Below are 13,194 nucleotides of genomic sequence, written 5' to 3'. Positions count from 1 at the left end.
CAACACACCATCATCCAACCACGAACCATTTACACCTCAACCATCATCTCCAAGCTAGTACAAGATAGTATACATGCCAAGAACCATCTCCAAGCTAAGATACATGCCAAGGACCATCTCCATACATATGCATATCCAACACACTTGCAACCCAAGCAACCAAGTGGACATAAATGAAAATTAACCACATATGTGCAACCTTGGAACACAAATCAATGTCAACAACAAGTATATGTTGGCATATAAAAAATTAATTGTTGAATTTGTAAGTATCTATGTTTTTTTACTTCCCTGAGTTTATAATTAATGGAAAAAAGATCCTTTATATTAAATCTATGATTTATCATGGGGTTTAAAACATGCAAGAAACACAGTATGGAACTATGTGAGCCAAAGGCTTGTTGCAACAAGGCATGAGACTTGGTTTTGAAACCATGTGCACAATTTATGAGTCACTTCTTGCTATAGTACATTGTTATTTGATTTACATTTATGTATATTATTTATTTCAATTTTCATTATTCTTAGTAATGTAGATACACTCATTACACTTTATTTTTATATTTGCATATGGAACAAGATCAAGAAGACGAAAAAAATCAATGCAATCAACAAAACATTCCTCCAAATAACCCAAGTCATGGAAGTAGCTCGAGCACTGACAACAGTTCCAATGAAGAATGATGACCTATTTGGATATCAATGCAATCTGTTATATTTTTTGAAATAATAGTATGTGGAAATCAGACATTTTGTTTAATGTAATGGACATAGTTTCCCAATTTAAAGACAAGGGGTTACTAATAACAATGACAATTTGTATGACAAAGAGCCTCTTATTGATATATAATAAAATACATTTTATTTTATTCTATTGTGTTATCCAATGTCACTATGAAATGTTACACCACTGATTAAATATTATAATGAAGAGATGTGAAATATGATAGTATACAAAATTAATCTAAACATCATATATACATGCACTAATCAAATTTTAATTTATATGAATATTGTTATAAGATATATGTCAACTTTTTTATGAACAATGAATTTAAAAAATTAGAATAATTGCACTGTCACAACTTGATGTTTGCAAAAAGGAGAAAGATTCATACAAAAAATCGGTTCGTCAATAACATAAAAACGCATCGGTGTGTTATGTTACATAAAAGCACCACGGTGACATCTTTTTGCCTAACTGCTGCCTTTTTTGAAAACGATAGCACCGAGGCATTTAGTTGTTCAAGCACTAGTATTGTTTGCAGTTAATCTCTCGATACATTGTAATTCTTAATGGACCAGTGCTTTCTTAGAATTAACACCCTCATCCTACAAAATATTATTTCCATCCCTGGTGCATTATTAAAATTAATGACATTAGCTATTTTATATAACTAACGCACCGGTGCGTTTATACAAAAATACGCATTCATGCTGCAAGTTTAAACAAAAGCACCATGACTGCAATTATTTTTTGCGTTCCCCGATGTTGTTCCTTAAAAGAACGCCCCAAGGATTTTTTGATATAAAAGCATCATTGCGTATACATTTTAGGCACCAATGCTCTTTGCATTCAATGCCTCGATACTTTTAGTTATGTATGATGCCCGGTTCATTTATAGATGTAGTGCATCAGTGCTACTTGTTCTATGAAATGCACCACAAACAAAACATCCACTAAAACCTCTGGCCACCCAGATTTTTCAGTTGTGATGAAGTTCCATTATAATCTCTACTAAAACACCCTCTATCACAAACTAATGTTTTAGTGAATGATTTTTTGCTAAATTTTGCCAATTTTATAACACTAAAAACCTTTGTTATAACCTCCACTAGAAGGTATTTTCATTGTAATGTCATATCCATTATGGGTGAATTCAAGGGTTGAGATGATTGAAAATTATCTTCCACTGTCTTTTATTTATTACTTTCATGCCACCCTCTTGTTGTATGGCCCTTTGCATCCATTCCCCACAAACCATTAGACTATTTTTCCTTTTTTCTCATTGAAAAAAGTGTTGCTACTTCATCACTTTTTTCTTCTTTTCTTTCACCATATCCTCCTTCTTCTTCCTACAAAGTAGTTGTGTTGTTTGGATCTGTTGTTGTATCTACCAAAGCCTCACAAGAGGGATTAACCCTCATTGGTTGACTTAAATGTTTGGCTTCGCTCCTTCCTTTTGTTACCATTTGTTTAGTTGGATCTAGGGTTTTCCCTTACATGTTTCTCTTGTATCCTTCCAATAGCTTTCTAAGTATGACTACTAACATCTATATTTCAAGGACAAAACCCCACAACTATGTTACAGGTGTATTTGGGCATGTTGCTCCCGACATTCAGATTAGTAAAATTAGGGCTCATCAAACCCTAATTCTGCTAGAAAATTATATATTATAGAGCAATGGAACACATAAAATATTGCAGAAATATAAACACAAAAAATGCATAAAGAAAGAGAGACACAGATATACGTGGTTCACCCAGTTTGGGCTACGTCCATGGAGAAACAGCCAGTCCTTCTTTTTATATTATCCAGCAAACTGAAGAGATACAACCTACAACAGATCCGCTGTAATTCCCTCTTCACTCTCAATCTCCTCTCTCTTCCTCACTCAGAATATAGATCTACATAGACGCAATGCAATTCCCTCATATATAGCGAGGGGTTGCCTTTTAGGGAAAAAAACCCTAAATTAAACATAAATTCTACCGTCAGATCTCCGCCTAATGAACAACCCAGATTGACTGCAAAATTACAACATTTTACAAGGCAATTTACATCTGTTCTTAGCTTCGGGGGCGCTGCCCCCTGGACCCCCCTTGCAATGAATATTTTACGAGTAGCGTTGCTGCCCCATTACGAACTGGGGTCCAATGCGGAAATACCTTTGAATACAGAAGATAATCAGGCTCCATACCCAACAAATTCAGTTGCTACATGCCCTAGACAAGTCATCAAATTGAATGCTTCCATCCATGAAAGTTTCCTAGCTTGAAACCCTGCTGAAATGCCTCTTTGGGGCACTAGCATAGCCTTGGTCAGGGGTAACTATCTTGCAGAGCAGGCAAGCCCATTCAGGCCTGCACTGCAGTGCACTTAGGCCCTCTTTGACCTGTGCTGGGCGAGAATGAGCGAAATTCACATTGGATTTTGAGAATATTCTCTGATTCTAGAGCATTCTAGAAGGATGCTCATCTCTTATCTCATCCTATGAGGTCAAATTTGGATAGGCTATGAATCAATTGCCCCTCTATCCTCTCATCCCTTTCTCCATGGAAACTAACTCCAATTTTGGAAAGCCATTCAATGCCCAATTTATGACATAACCACCTACATTTCCCTATAAGTTGACCACTCATCATAGCGATTAGGAGGCTGGAATTTGAAGATGGTAGAGAAATACTGTTGGTTTAAGATTTGAGTTCATGTCAAATAATGCTATGCTGCTGGATTGGTGTGACGAGGGTTGGACTAAAGCTGGATGAGTGACACGGGATTGAATTGCATTGGGTGTAACTCTTCCTTCTACATTAATAAATTTGTTTGTCCCTTTTCTCATATTATTGTTCATATCTATGATGATTATGTGTTTCAGTGTTGTTGATTCCATTGGTTTATAGTACATATATCATGTATGCTTTGACCGTTGTCGTTTTCCATTTCTGTTGACAGGTACCAATTGAGCGGATTCAGTTCAAGTGGGAGTGACAGGAGCAATTCAAAGGAGATCAAGGAAGTGAAAGATCACAAGTAAGTTCCTTCATCACATCTATCTATTATAGGAAAAGGTTAAACCACTTTCTTTCTATTATTCTAAGTGTAACTACCCACTTAAGGAAAATGTGTTTATCTGTAGATAAAAATTCCATATAACAAATTGGCGACTCCACTAGGGAACGACTATTGTTCCTGGTAGTTTATCCTCATCATATTACATCCTAGTAGACTTTACTTGACTTCGTTGATATCTTTTCAGTCATTTTGAAGTATTTTTTGGTCAAAAAGTGTGCTTGAATGTCTCCTGATTGGACTCTCTGGCACTAGCGCAGTGTTGGTCTTGACACAGTGCACTGCAGAGCAACCTTAGCTTAGAGACAGTGCAATGCAACACACTGTCTCCCACTCTGAGTTGTGCTGATCCATTTTATGCTAAAAAACCCACCTTTAGCTTGGTTTTTTCTAAATTTGCTTCTGATGTTGTTTGCTGAAAGATCAATGTTTTCTATGATTCTGAAAGCAGTTTGTATTTCTTCTCCTAACCTTACTTTGGCCTTAATCGTTTAGTGTTTCTTAAGTGATTTCTTTATCATTATCAATTCATTATCAAAGTTATCTTATAATCGATTAGTCTTTTCTGAAAAAGAAGTGTAGTAAATACTTCATTTCTTTGAAAAAGAAACTGTCATAAAGTCTTTGTTTCTTGTGAAAAGTATTGGTTGATTGTTTGTGCATTTAGTTTCCTTTTGTTCATCTAAACATTAAAGGAAATGAAAAGAAAAACATGCATTATGCATTTAGAGGTTTGTGTGTGCTTGTAGGAATAGTATATGGAAAGTTGCATTAGATGTGCGCTATGCCCTTTGTTTAAAGATTCTGATTGCTCTATCCCTTGTAGTTATGGTTTTCATTGTTAAAATCAAATGAAAAGAATGTTTCTCATCATAGTTGCATTTTAGGAGTTTCAAAAACATCATGTGGTGAACCTGAAAGACAAAATTTTAAACAAGATCAACTAAAATTTATCTCAATTAACCTAATGGAGCATTGTAACTTAACACATAACATTTAGAGGTCTAGGCTAGAGACGTGTTCCAGCATTATTAAACATAGCAGTTGTTGCTAATTTTCTACGATAAATTCTGAGTGTGATACCTCATGCCACGTATGTAAGTATATTGTAGCTCGTCCACATACCTTTGACTATATAGGGCGGTGTTATAGTACGAAAAGTATAAAGGAATGCTCTCACTGTGCTGTTTCAAATTAGACAACGCTAACATGGATTGGGCCTCCACATACTTTCGGGTATGTATTGTAGGAATTTAAAGGGTAAGTTCCACAGAAAGAATACCAAAAGGACACCGCTCACAACCAGATCTCAAATCAATACACCAGTATTTTTGACGTGGTTAAAACCCTCAGAGTGCAAGGAGGGAAACAGTCCACGGCCTGTCCCAACGTGGGTACTACAGGCAATTTATTAATCAAAGAATGAAAATTTACATAAGCTTCTCTCATGCACGGATTACCCGAACAATGACCCTCCATGCGCTTTAAATAGAACTCATGGACCAATCGGGTGTCAAGCCATGGATCAAGTGTCGGTAATACCGAGGTGAGAGTGAACCGTCGGATCACTACATATCGTGACCGTCGGATTGTAAGTTACAAAATGTACAACGGTAAAGAAACACACTTTACCTAACTCTAACCTAACTCTATACTAGACCAAGTTGAACTTAACTATATCCTATGTGTCGGAATATCCTAACATCCCCCCTTAAGAACAACTTGGGATAGGATTGAAGGATTTACAAATATGACACAATAGGAGAAGGAAGGAGGCACTAGAGCCTATCCCCCTTAGTGACAACTTCCTGAACTCCAAGCATATATCGAAGTTTAGTGAACTTCGCCTCTGTGAGAGCCTTTGTGAAGATGTCTGCAACCTGATCATCTGTTGGACAATATTGCACTTCAAGAACATGGTCATGAATGAGCTTTCTGATGAAGTGCATGTGTAGTTCAATGTGTTTGCTGCGCTGATGCTGGACTGGATCTTTGCATAGCTGAATGGCACTTTGATTATCACACCAAAGTGTGGTTGGATGCTGCTACTCAAAGCCAAACTCTGATAGGATCTGACGAAGCCACAAGGCTTCCTTACTAGCTTCCACAGCACCACGATACTCTGCTTCTGCTGACGAAAGAGAGATGGCGGCCTGTTTCTTACAAGCCCATGTAATAGGTCCTGAACCAAGAGTGAAGACATAACCGGCAGTAGACTTCCGATCATCAGGGTCACCAGCCCAATCAGAATCAGTGAAACCAACTAACAGAGGAGCTGCTTTGGCACTGTAATGAATCCCAAACTGTACTGTACCTCGAACATAACGAAGTATTCTTTTAGCTGCTTTCCAATGACTTTCACGGGGGTTTTGCATAAAACGAGCAACAAGGCCAACAACAAAGGAAAGATCAGGACGAGTATGGGTTAAATACAAGAGTTTCCGACAAGTTGACGGTATAAGGTAGCATCAACTTCAGGAGAAGTACAAGAGACTGAAAGTTTGACTCCAGACTGAAAGGGAGAAGGGGCTGGCTTACAGTCTTCCATGTGAAAATGACGAAGAATATCACAAGCATACTTGGACTGGGAAAGGGAAATACCCTCCTTGGATTGCAAGACTTGAAGACCGAGAAAGTAGTGTAAGTGTCCTAAGTCTGTCATTTCAAATTTCCTTTTAAGGATAGACTTCACATGGTTTATAAGATTGGGATCACTACCAGTAAGGATAAGATCATCAACATAAAGAACAAGGATGATAAGAGAGTTGCCCACTTTCTTGGTGTAGACAGTATTGTCAGAATGACACCTAGAAAAGCCAGATTCTAGAAGAAAGCTATCCATTTTGGCATACCAAGCCCGAGGAGCTTGCTTGAGACCATAAAGGGATTTCTTAAGTCGACACACAAGGCTGGAGTCTGTTTGTATGAAGCCAAAGGGTTGTTCCATATAGATTTCTTCCTGCAAGTCCCCATGCAAGAAGGCAGATTTAACATCCATTTGATGGACTTCCCATTTTAAAGAGGCAGCAAGGGAAAGAACAAGGCGGATAGAGTTCATTTTGGCAACAGGGGCGAAGGTTTCAGTGTAGTCAATGCCTTCAACCTGTGAAAAGCCCTTAACTATATCCTATGTGTCGGAATATCCTAACATGTATGGGAGGACTACATTAGCTTTCTATCCATCATTAGGTAACCAAGTCGACTTCTTTGTATGCTATGATACACCGAACACAACATTCGTGGAGATTCTTTGCATGTATGTTAATTCCTTGGTTTACTAAGGCATTATATTGTAGTTCACAGTTGCTTGGTAATCCTTTTGCCTAGATTACCCTCTTTTTGTTTGTTTCTTTTTTTTATAAAATCAATCATCAATCGTGGAGGAACATCAACCTTTACCCCGTCGTTCATGGAGGACAGCAAGTAAACCACCTTTACCCTGTGAAGCTACACCTAGTCGGCAAAAACAGTCTCGTTTAACTGAGTCCAGTACATCACAAACTTTTGGTTCTTCAACTGATTTACCAGAGTCACTTATACCAATAAGCACTGTGACCCCAATTACTCCTACAATTACTAGTTCATCTGCTACTGAAGTGGAACCTTTACAATTAACTGAGGACACTAAAAGTGAACTTAGTGAAACGGTAGCTGAAGTTGTCCAACAAGAAGTTGAAACTCAACCCAAAGTTGTTCAACAAGAAATTACTTCTAAACTTCAATATATTCAACGGGAAGTTGGTCCCCAAAATATCACAGTTCAACCAAAATTTACTTCTGAACCAAAGGTTGTTCAATAAACTCATTTTGAACCTGTTGTTATTTTACCAAAACACTTGGATCTCGAAGTTGAACAATTAAAAGTTGTTCCCATACTGGAAGATGATCGACCATTTTATCCTCAGACATCTGTAACTGTTGAGACTTCCCCTTTACCGTAGAGTCAAACACCAAAAATCTATTACAAACCTGAAGGTGAAATCCTTCCACGTAGTTTGATTAGTATTGAAGAGGAATCTAAAGAAGAAACACCTAGAAATCCAACTCGTTTTGGACCAGGGCTTTATCGTTATCCTTATTCTCCTCAGTTTACTGCCCCTTTTGATCTTGTTTACTTTCAAACTCCCATAGATTCATTAGGACTTTTATTGGGTCATTTGACTATGGTTGGAACAACATCCCAGATTGTATCATCTGTTACAGATACGAAAGCATCTACTGTCGCTACTTCTTCGATGTTTAACACAAAATCTGAGTCACATCTATATGGTGTTCCGTCCGTACCACCAGGTTACCAATCATTATCTGGAACTCACTCTGGTGTTTCTTCTAGTCCATGGTATTCACCCATGTCGTCCACAGGAATTTTACCTGGTTCTTCACTTACGAATACTGAACAATTTGATCCATCAAGTCAATATCAAGCTAGTCCATCTGGTTACTGTCTAATGTATCCAATTTACATTGGATTACCTCCATATGGAGAACAATATGCCAAATATTCTTATCCTCCATTTTTTGGGGGAAATCATATGGCAGTATACCATCATCTTTAGGTCCAACTTATTTTGGAATGATTATTTGTCAATGGCAACTTACAATTCCTGTTCAACCAAGGCTTGTGTATCCATCACAACCAATGCAATCTGTTCCATCCATACCTACTATGCCTGTTGTTACGGCTTTACCACAGTCGCAAGCTCAGTTGATTGAATCTCAACCTTTGTAAGCTGGTCCTTCAACCTTTGACCCTCACGTTTCAAGTCTACAGACTCATTCTTCTCAGGTCGTTTTACAACAGCCATTTGTGCCTAGAATCCAACAACCTCAGGTTATTTTACCATTAATTGGGATGACTCAGACTTATACTGGTCTAATTTATTCACAACCTGGTCAAACTTACATTGGTGGGCAAAAACTATTACATCAAAAACCATGGCAACCTCAATATCAATAACAACAATTCCAACAGTACCAAACTTATCTTGGACTTGGTCAACAATCCTATGCTAGGTTTGGTCAACAACAAGTTTACCTAGGTCCTGGTAAACAAGCCTATGTTGGGTTTGGTCAACAATAAGTTTACCGAGGTCCTAGTCAACAAGATTATGCTCGGTTTGGACAACAAAAAATTTATCCTAGTTCCCAGCAACCACCTTATACCAGATTTTCTCAACAAACCTACACCTATCAAGGTTACCAACAACAGATTCATTATGCTGGTATGCAAAGACCTATTCCATCTTACCCTAGTTACACTCAACCACCTAAACCGACAGTTCCCTTTTGTTGCAACACTTGAATTATCAGATTTAAATCGTCTTACCAATGATCCCATTCTTTATGCACCTTGCTGGCCGATGATTCCTCATAAATTTCCTTCTGATATTCCTAAGTTCAATGGAAATCTTGGAGAAGATCCGTCCACCCACGTTATGACTTTTCATTTATGGTGTTCATCCAACTCCCTAAATGATGATTCAGTTAGACTACGTCTTTTCCAATGAACACTTACTAGTTCGGCTGCAAAGTGGTATATTGAATTACCACAAGCTTCATTTGACAACTTCAAATCCTTAGCCACTACATTTCTAACCCACGTCTGGTTACCCATCAGATATGAAACTAGAACGGAATTGTTGACCAACTTTAAATAGACCACTGCTACTCACATTTTTGATCATATTCATGAGTGGCGTTGTCATCATTGAATGGTCAAAACATTTTTTCCTGATCAGCTTTTTGCTGAGTGGTTTATCAAATCCTTGTTGCCATCTATCACTGAGGATGTCGCTAAAGAATTATTTTTTACTGAAGAGCAAGTAATTTCTCGTGCCCAATAATTCAACTTGATTTACACCCAGTTTGGCATGCTCTATGATAAGGTTCTAAATGAACCTAGGCCAGCTTTTACTATTCTGCCACATCCATCCAGTAAGGACTCTCATGCCGGTGACAATGTGATAGGTTCTTCTAGCACATAAACAACAAGTAGACCATCTGGTCAAACACTTTCTATTTCAAATCAAACTTCTAGTGCATTTGATAATACACTTTCCTCCGAAATAAATGTCATGTTATCTAACAAAGGTAAAAATGAAAAGCAACCTGGAAGCAAGAAAAATGGGAAAACCAAGAAGAAACAAAATCCTCCCCCTCAACAGAAATCATCTGATTCCTCTTCTCTGGATAGGAAACCTCATTACCCATGTTTAATTTGTAATGAGTAGCACTTTACACGAGACTTTCCTCACTGCTTTGAAGTCTCAAAACTTCTCAAGACTTCTAGTGCATCCACTGTGTTGACGGACCCATTTCCAAACCTAGAGACTCATTTGGTTGCTACAAATCATGCTTCCACTTCACAAGTGCTTACGCTATCCACCACTAAGCCTAAAACTGATGTTTTGGTGACTACACGAAGTAAATATTACGGTAACCATCATCATCGTTGAATAACCAGGCTACATATCAACCCAATGCTTCAACTTCGACTTTTTCTGATTCCATTCCACCACCCATTGCACCAGAGTTAACAATAAAACCACCTAAGGGAGTTGCCCATAAATCTACATTCAACCCTCGAGCTCGAGCAGTGTAAAATAACATAGTAGAATATTTGGCTTAGTCACCTTCTGCTATGTTGACGCTTGAGGTGCTTCAAAATTGTGCCTCCCAAGAGCAGGCTTTATTGTCAACAATTGGTGGAATTGATCCAACAGATTCCAATCTTGTGCTTTTTAACGATGTGAGTTATACGCGACAATTACCAACACAATTAGCTTTCTTGATCCAAGTAAAGGCTTTGAATAAACTTGTTCACCAGACCATTGTTGACGAGGGTGCATCTAAGTGTATCATGTCAATGAATTGTTGGAAAAAAATTGGTTCACCACCTTTGTCACAATCACCTACAACGTTAAAAGCTTTTGGCGGTCACACTTATAAACCTTGTGGAATTTTAAGTAACCCACAGATAGAACTAGGGGGGGAAACTGTAACGGTTGAAGTTGAGGTCGTTGACGGACCCCTTGACTACAACATTTTACTAGGAATACCATGGGTTTACACTATGGCCATTGTGGTTTCTACATACTTTCGTATGATTTATTTCCCTAATAAAGGCGAAATCACAGTGATCGATCAACTCACCTTCTTCACCTCTAGTTCATAGGCAACTGGAAGCGTTCCGTAGTTCACGGACCCTCGCTATCTCTTCATAATGTTGGAGTAGGTCTCTTCAAAGATTCTTCCCTAATGGGTACCTTTTCACTACCATCACCATCACAAATGGCGAAAGTTGCAAAAGTTGAGACTTGTAACATGATATCTTCCACTTCATCTGATTCATGGTATAATTCCAATAATTCCAAAGTTGATATGCGTAATGAAACCATTCCACTAAGCCTCATTGAGCTTGCATAGCAATCAATATTATTGGCTTGTGCAACAAATCCAAATCCATCATCACAAATTGTATGGATTGATCGTTCGTTAGAATATGGTACTTCCTCTGATCCTTTTTCACGTATATTTTCTACTGATGAAGGAATCATCCGATCAATGATTATAGAAGAAGAACCATGGGCAGATTATCATCACCGATACCATCTTCTAGATCACATAGAAGATATTTCAAATGAACTAAATCACCCTTCAATTGTTGATTTCCTTTCAAATTCTGTATTTATAGACACAGTCAGTTCCAAATGAAAATTTTCAAATATCGAAGAAAACATTTCTATCAACATTTCGACCAAACCTAGAATTGTAGAAAACATCCATGTTGGCAAATCTTGTTCTCCATCGGAACTTGAAACTTACTGTGCTCTTTTTCATGAATTTAGTAATATATTTTCTTGGTCATACGAGGAAATGCCATGTATTGATTCTAGTATAGTTGAACATGAGATTAAAATGTATACTGATGTCAAACTAGTATGATAGTGCCTTCATCCTATTCATTCGAGGAAGGCTGCTGCCATAAAAGTAGAAATTGAAAACTTTTGCATGTTGGTTTCATATACCCCATTCCTCTTACTGATTGGGTTTCCAATCTTGTTCCAATCATGAAGAAACAAGGAACAATACAAGTGTGTGTTGATTATAGGGATGTTAATAATTCTTGTCCAAAAGGCAACTATCCCACTCCCTTTATTGACCAGATAATTGATGACTGTGCTAGATGTGAAATATTTTCATTTATGGATGGATTTTCCAACTAAATCAGATCAATATATTCCTAGAAGACCAATATAAAACTACCTTTATTTGTCCTAGGGGCACATTCACATATAGGAAAATAACTTTTGGTTTGAAGAAGGATGGGACAACTTTTCAGAGGGCAATGAATTATGCCTTCCACGACATCAAACACATTGTTCAACCCTATCTAGATGATTTACCTGCTCATTCACAGAAACAGGTTGATCACCTGCAACATCTAAGGGCCATCTTTTTACGGTGCTGACAATACAAAATTCGACTCAATCCACATAAATGTGTGTTTTGTGTTGGTTCTGATCATTTTCTTGGTTTCGTAGTGAATAAAGAAGGAATTCGACTTGACCCCTTGAAGGTTAAGCAAATTCTTGATCTGCCCCAACCTTCCAATCTACTTCAGTTAAAGAGAATCCAAGGGAAGGCTAACTTTCTAAGGAGATTCATTCCCAACTATGCCAAAATGGCTAAATGATTTACTTGTCTTTTGAAAAAGGGAATTCCCTTCCATTGGGACCAGGTTGCGCAAGCTTCCTTTGATGCTCTCAACAATACCCTGATCCAGGCATCATTAATGTATGCCCCTAATTATCAAAACAACTATTTCCTGTATCTCGTCGCTACAGATACAACCATTGCCATGGTTTTAGTCCAAGAATAAGATGGTATTGAACATCTTAGCTATTATTTGAGTTGCAATCTCAATGATACAAAAGTTAAGTACTGTTACGTCAAAAAGTTAGCTTTGCCTACCATTCAAGCTGTACATATATTTCGCCATTATATCCTACTCTGAAAGACCACTGTCATTTCAGATTGCAACCTTATGACATGCATCTTGTCACGTCAATTGTTGGGGGTCAATTATTCGAAATGGATTGTCATTTTGCAGGAATTTGATTTGGAATTCATCAAAGCGAAGTCAAAGAAATCTCTAGTTTTTGTCGAGCTTCTTTGCGACCTTCCCTTTACCGATATCGACTCAACAACGGAACCATCAATTCCAGATGAGTCTCTGTTTTTGATTTCGTCATCTAACCCTTGGTATGGAGATATACTGATCTATCTCCAAACCCAAACTTTCTGGCCTAATACCTATCGCTCACAACAACGACGTATTTGATATCAAGCCAAAGATTAACAGAATCATTGGCGACACCTTTACCGTCATGGTATCGAT

This window comes from Pinus tabuliformis, chromosome X (genome assembly GCF_031772625.1).
Source record: "Pinus tabuliformis cultivar Carrire ecotype Pingquan chromosome X, CPIR1, whole genome shotgun sequence".
Taxonomy (NCBI): Eukaryota; Viridiplantae; Streptophyta; class Pinopsida; order Pinales; family Pinaceae; genus Pinus; species Pinus tabuliformis.
The sequence above is the reverse complement of the archived record's forward strand: the minus strand, read 5'-3'. Positions refer to the sequence as shown.